General features: G+C 38.9%; 1 non-coding gene across 1 annotated transcript; it reads right to left on the bottom strand.

Annotated features, from left to right (window-relative positions):
- Positions 1–1,663: 1,663 nt before the first annotated feature.
- LOC120108899 (small nucleolar RNA R71) lies at positions 1,664–1,769 on the bottom strand. Its single transcript, XR_005510034.1, has one exon. It is a non-coding gene; the product is annotated as a small nucleolar RNA R71 (small nucleolar RNA).
- Between the last annotated feature and the right edge of the window lie 5,002 nt (positions 1,770–6,771).

Below are 6,771 nucleotides of genomic sequence, written 5' to 3'. Positions count from 1 at the left end.
AATTGCATGCCTCTCCAAAAGACAAAAATTAAGAACACAATCCTTGATGCAATGCTATGTGGTGGATTCCAAACCCTAGATCTATTTACTTTGATAAATTTCAATTCGTACTCATAGATTAATTCAGTATAATTAAGTTAGCCAACTCTTCTTTTTGATTTATTATTAAAGAAAAATAACTTGTCTCCAATCCCTGTGGACCGACACCCGTAATCACTATCCTACAGGATACATGCTATTGCGTGGTTTATTTTTGAAATTGAAATAACCGATCAATTTTTGGCGCCGTTGCCAGGGATTGCTAGCATAGTTATTTTTCCTATCATTAAAAAAAAATGTTAATTAAAAAAAAACTTTCAAAAAGACATATATATATCTAAAATAAAATAAAAAATTATTTTCTATTATTGTTACTTTTCTTATCTCCTTTTTCTCTTCTACTATTTTTTTTTCTTTTTTAATTTTTCTTTTGGTCTTATTTGATCAAGAATCGAAGGAAAAATCTGGGATGATCAAAAGGAGAATAGCTAGAAAAGGAATGCTGTAGAGGTTTGCCTAAAAAAATTTAAAATTGCTGGGGAAATTCTCTTTAGTAACCTCTAAACCTTTCTTATTTAAATTAATTATTAGCTTGAAATTTTGTGGTGATTGTTTGATTTTAATTTCAGCAAAATTGTGAATGCATGCTTGATACACATACACAAATTAATCCGCACATAGTAAGGGCAATCACCCCAACAAGATAAGAGCCGGATTTCATCACCGGACTCTTGCCCAACTTAGGTGAACTCAATCTCACATAGTGTTACATTAATTAAAATCAATTAGACGTTGGCTCCTAGGGACATTCGAGCTCAATAGGACGAAGATCACCGAAAGTTGCACCAATTTCGCTCTGTGGCTTAGTTGATGTCTAGGCAAGCTTTGTCCCTATAAGGGAGACAGTTCATCTGTTCGAGGCAAGTGGGTTTTAAGTGGGACCTTTGCGAATGCATCGTGATCCCTCCACTTACCTGGGAGCTTACCTGGTCAACTCGGTTCATTAGACCGGATTGGAGGCTTAGGTGCCCTCTTCAAACCAGTTAGGAGCTGTCTAGTGATTTTAGGACAAATACAAGAATTTATGTGTTTTTCTTTTATTGCATGCTTGATTGATCAAGTACTAGTGTATGCAAGGGAGTCGTTCTAGAGTACGTGACCTATTACCTTTTGACCCTGAAATGGAACGGACCCTTAGGAACATAAGAGCTAAGATCAAAACATTAGGATCATCCCCACCTCTTGAGATGGCTGAAGAACAACCCAAACTCCTGAGGAAGTACTTTACTCCCACTATTTACACTTTCCCATCTTGCATTCGATTACCTGAAGTAGCAGCTGTACAATATGAAATAAAGTCTAGTGTGATCCAAATGCTTCCATCTTTTTATGGGCTCACCAACGAAGAACCATATAAACACCTAGATGAATTCCTTGAGATTTGCACCACAGTCAAGATTCAGAACTTCACTGATGATGCTCTGAAACTTAGATTATTCCCTTTCTCCCTTAAAGATAGAGCCAAACAATGGCTAAATTCTTTAGAAGCTAACTCGATTCGTTCTTGGGATCAAATGCAACAAGAATTCCTTAAAAAAATACTTTCCCATAGGAAGAACGAACCAGTTTAGACGTGACATTACAAGCTTCTCTCAAACTGAGGAAGAAGAATTTCATGAAACTTGAGAGAGATTTAGGGACCTAATCCGTAAATGCCCTCATCATCAAATACCTAAGTGGCAACTAGTGCAATATTTTTATGACGGATTGACTGAACGAAATCGTCAGATGATCGATGCTGCATGCGGGGGGACTTTCATGCTTCAAAATGAGCATGAAGCATGGAAATTATTTGAAAATCTTAATGAAAACTTCCTCCACCATGCTTCCTGTTCTCGTCAAGTACCTCCGAGTTCTCAAAGAAAAGAGACCATTTGTAAAATAAGTCATTCTATGAACCTGTCTAGCAAGGTAGATGCATTGTCCCATAAGATCGACCAACTGATGATAGGAGGACATGTCGTTAGCTCTTCCCAAGCACAAGTGTGTGCTATCTGTTCTAGCCCATCGCATCCTATTCATGAGTGCCCCTCAGCACCCCAATTCCCCGAACTCGTGCAAGAACACATCAATGCTGCTCAAACACAACCCAAACCGGGTAATGATCCATTTTCCAATACATATAATCCGGGATGGCGGAACCATCCAAATTTTTCTTGGAGGCAGCAAGCTTCGAATACTGCCCAACCCTACTCCCAAAATTTTCAAAACCCTCAGAATTTTCATCTCTACCGTCCCTCAACTCAATTTCAACACCCTTCTCCTCCAACCCAAAGAAATACAGCCTTTGAGGAGAAAGTGTTGACTGCCCTTCAAGGTTTGGAGGCAAACACACAACTATTGCACTCTCACACGCAATCAATTGCTAAGCTAGAATCCCAAATGGGTCAACTAGCTAATGCATTAAACAAGCGAGAGGAAGGTAAGCTTCCAAGTCAACCAATGAGTAATCCTAGGGGACAATACATGGCTCAAGAAACTCGACTAAATCATGAGCAAGCCAATGCTTTGACTACCCTAAGGAGTGGACGTATAATAAATAATAAGGTTGGGGAGGGTAACTATAAGAAAGGTGAAGAAGAGGAGAGGAATGTATCACATGAAAACCCAAAACCTTCTTCAGTTAGTCCACCATCTGCCACAACCCACATTCCAAAGGCTCCATTCCCTGAAGCACTTAATGCACCCTCTCCCTTTGGCAAGAAGGGAACTTCATTAGAAGAGATGATGGAGGTCTTCAAACAAGTTAAAATCAACCTCCCACTCCTTGATGCCATCAAACAAGTTCCCTCCTATGCCAAATTTCTCAAAGACCTTTGCACCCAAAAGCAGAAATCTAGGACACATGTGCCTAAAAAGGTCCTCCTAACTGAGCAGGTAAGTTCCATTCTCCAACACAACACCCTTCCAAAGTTCAAAGATCCTGGTGCTCCCACTATTTCCTGTGTCATAGGAAATAACTCCATCGACCGAGCACTCTTAGATCTAGGGGCAAGTGTGAATCTTCTACCCTATTCAGTCTATGAAAAATTTGGGTTAGGTGAATTAAAACCTACCTCGGTGTCCTTACAATTGGCTGATCGATCTGTGAAGATACCATGGGGGTTGATTGAAGATGTTCTTGTCAAAGTAGACAAATTCTATTTTCCAGTAGATTTTATCGTCCTTGACATGGAACATGTGCCCAACCTTAAAAAACAAATACTTGTGATTCTTGGTCGTCCCTTTTTAGCTACAGCCAATGCATGTATCAACTGTAGAACTGGGGCAATGTATATATCATTTGGGAACATAAAAATTAAGTTAAATGTGTTTCATGCCGCTGACCAACATGTGAGGGAAGACGGGTGTTGCCTAATTGATGAAATGGATGATCTTGTAGAGGAAGCCCTTCCCTATATCTTAGCAGATGACCCCCTAGAGGCATGCTTGGCCCATTTTGACATTGACAACTTTGACATAGATAAGGCCATAGAAGAAGTCAACATCTTACTCGACAATCAATCTCCCATGAGTTTCCTTCCTTGGAAGATCCGACCTGAACCTCTTCCCCCCATTGCTAGCGCACCACTTTGTCTTTCCATTGATTCTCCACCTAAACTTGAGTTAAAGCCACTTCCGACAACTCTTAAGTATGCCTTTCTAAGACCAGAAGATACCCTCCCTGTAATCATCGCGGCCAACTTATCTATTGAACAGGAGGGTAAACTTTTAAGGGTACTAGAAGTGAATAAACATGCCATAGGATGGTCTGTAGCCGATTTGAAAGGGGTTGACCCCTCCATATGCATGCATCGAATCCACCTCGAAGATGATGCAAAGCCCACTCGAGAAATGCAAAGAAGACTCAATCCTAACATGAAGGAGGTAGTCAAGAAAGAAGTGGTGAAGTTATTAGATGCCGGAATCATTTATCCAATTTCTGATAGTAAGTGGGTGAGTCCGACACAAGTGGTACCCAAGAAATCAAGTATCACTGTGGTTGAAAATACGGAAGGAGAATTGATACAAACACGCACAACCACGGGTTGGCGCATGTGCATTGACTACAGAAAACTTAATTCAATGACTAGGAAGGACCATTTTTCTCTACCTTTCATAGATCAAATTTTGGAATGGTTGGCTGGTCAAGGTTTCTACTGCTTCTTAGATGGTTATTCTGGATATAATCAAGTACCTGTTTACCCGGACGATCAAGAGAAAACTACCTTTATGAAAGAGTAGATGCCCTACAAGCCAATCGCAATATGCATTGCGAAGGGTTTTTCTTTTGATTTGTCCAAATCATGTACATGACATTTAAATATGAATAAAGGCATTATATTTTATCATATGCTGTTGATTATATTTATGATAAACTCCTTAGATTAGGGCAATGGTTTTAAGACTATGATGAGATCATACTAGTGAGACTTAAAATCCTAAAATCCTAATCTTAAATATTTCCAGTCATTGGTACATTGAGTCGGGGATCAATGATTACCGGAAAGACTGGCGTGTCTTATGTATGCTCGATGCAGAGGATGATTGATCTCACAATCATTTGTGTGGAGACACTAATACAAAGATATGGGTGCTCATTAGAAGAATGAGTTCACTGAATTGACCTACAAAGAGAAATCTTATGAAGTCTTACTTACATGTCAAAAGATGATTCTCTTAGTGGAAGTTGTGCAACTGATCCTTTGACCTGAGATCACCATGGTATCTTGTGCACATGAACCTATGTTTTGGTTTACACTCATTCATGACAATAAGTTATGTACGAGGTCTTCTAGATATGGTGGATTGTGTACGAAGATTATGAGTAGGTCAACAAGAAATTAATCACTTCTAGTAAGAGAAGATATCATCCTATTTATTCTAATCATATGATAATTCAGGAAGCCTTTGATCAAAGCAGAATGAAAATTAGAAAGAGTTTCTAATGTTTCATTATTTGAATTATCATTAAAAGATTGAGAAAAATATGAATATGAAATTGAGTTTGACATATATTCATACTCATATACATATTTGGGATGCAGTTTGATTAAAAGATTGAATTGCATGGTAACTTGCCACTGAAGGGTATTTTTGGTATTTCCACCAAATTCCATATTTTTCGGGTAGACATGACACGTTGCTAGACGTCAATCTTGTCTTATAGATTTGATCGAACTAAAGAGTTTAATTCGATCATCAATTAGAAAGGATTCTAATTGTTAAGTTCGGGTTCGCGCAGTTTGGACTTAAATCGATTAGAAGAGTTCTAATCAAGTTGGGTCAACTCGCACTCACACCTATTGCTGGCTAAGTATGGAACCCAATGGGTCACACACAAGAAAACTTATCAAGGGTCTAATTGGATTAGATCATGTTTGCAAGATAAACATTCTAGCAGGTGTTGCAAACCTTAGCTCCTGATTCGAAGTGGATTCGAATCTGATTCGAATTGGATTCGAATCTGATTCTTAATTGATTTAATTTGATTAGATCATATTCTAATATGGGTTAGCCAAGAGTTGGCACCTAAATTGGCTTGATTTGAGTCTAATTGGATTAGATTTGATAAAACATTTAATTTTGACCGTTGGATCAACATTTGGATGAAGAGAAGGATCAAATGGATGGCGCCATGGATTAGAGCCATTGGATCTTCATCATGGGATGATGGGAGATCATGATCTCGTGATGGACTTGTGATATTGACTTAGTCAACATCAGATGGCGTGAGAAAGAAGGGAATACGGTGAATTTAGAATGGCGCCTCATGAAGAAGTGCCACTTGGATTGGATAAAGATGACACGTCATCATATCCTAACTACTTTTCCTTCAACCGCATCATTCTCTCTCTCCTTCTTTCTTATGGCGCCACCAATAAGGGCCTTTGGATCATCATCTAGCCTTGATCAATGGTTGAGAATGCTCCCTATTTTTCATGCGTGAGAAGAAATGAAGAGAGGCATGAGTACGGTGGATTTCATGAAGAGATGCTTAGGGAATGGATAAGGATGAAGCGCCATATCATAAGCACTTCATCTTATCCTAACTACTTCTGATATGCCCTCTCATCAAATGACACATCACTTGATCTCACGCCCCTCTTCATGCATGAATGGATGGCTACAATGCATCCGTACGCCATCTATAAATAGGGAATGCTCCCGGTGTTTTCAAATCATCGGAAATCAATCCAACTCTCTCTCTCTCTCATATCCCTTCTTTCTTACATTAGTTTCTTTCTTTCTAACATTGCTTCTAGTGTGTCCTAAGCCAAGACAAGGTGGTCTTCATTAGGACAAAAGGATTAGAAGTGATTTTAGAAGGCTAAAGAAAAATAGAAAGGAAGGAAAGCAAGCCGTTAGAGTTCTTTAGAAGAATTCTGCATTAAGGATCAAAAGTCTTTGGAGCTAAAGTCTTGATCAAGTTTTCGTGTGGATCACCATTGGAGGGCGGACACTTGGACGCCTCGTGAAGATTGTACACTTTGGATTAGCGTTTGAGGTATTCTACTAATTCTGCATTTATTTTATATTATTTGATTGTAATCATTAAGGTGATCTAGGCTTAAAAGGGTTTCATGCATAGGGACTTTATTAAGAAAATTTTGAAAATTTCTAGCTTCCGCTGCCCATTATGACATGCTAGAACCCTACAGTGGTATCAGAGCTATCCTTAATTGGTTCAAT

This window comes from Phoenix dactylifera, chromosome 1, assembly GCF_051530095.1.
Source record: "Phoenix dactylifera cultivar Ajwa chromosome 1, Ajwa_hap1_PhDact_Kaust_v1.1, whole genome shotgun sequence".
NCBI lineage: Eukaryota > Viridiplantae > Streptophyta > Magnoliopsida > Arecales > Arecaceae > Phoenix > Phoenix dactylifera.
This window is presented reverse-complemented; position numbering and strand designations above follow the sequence as displayed.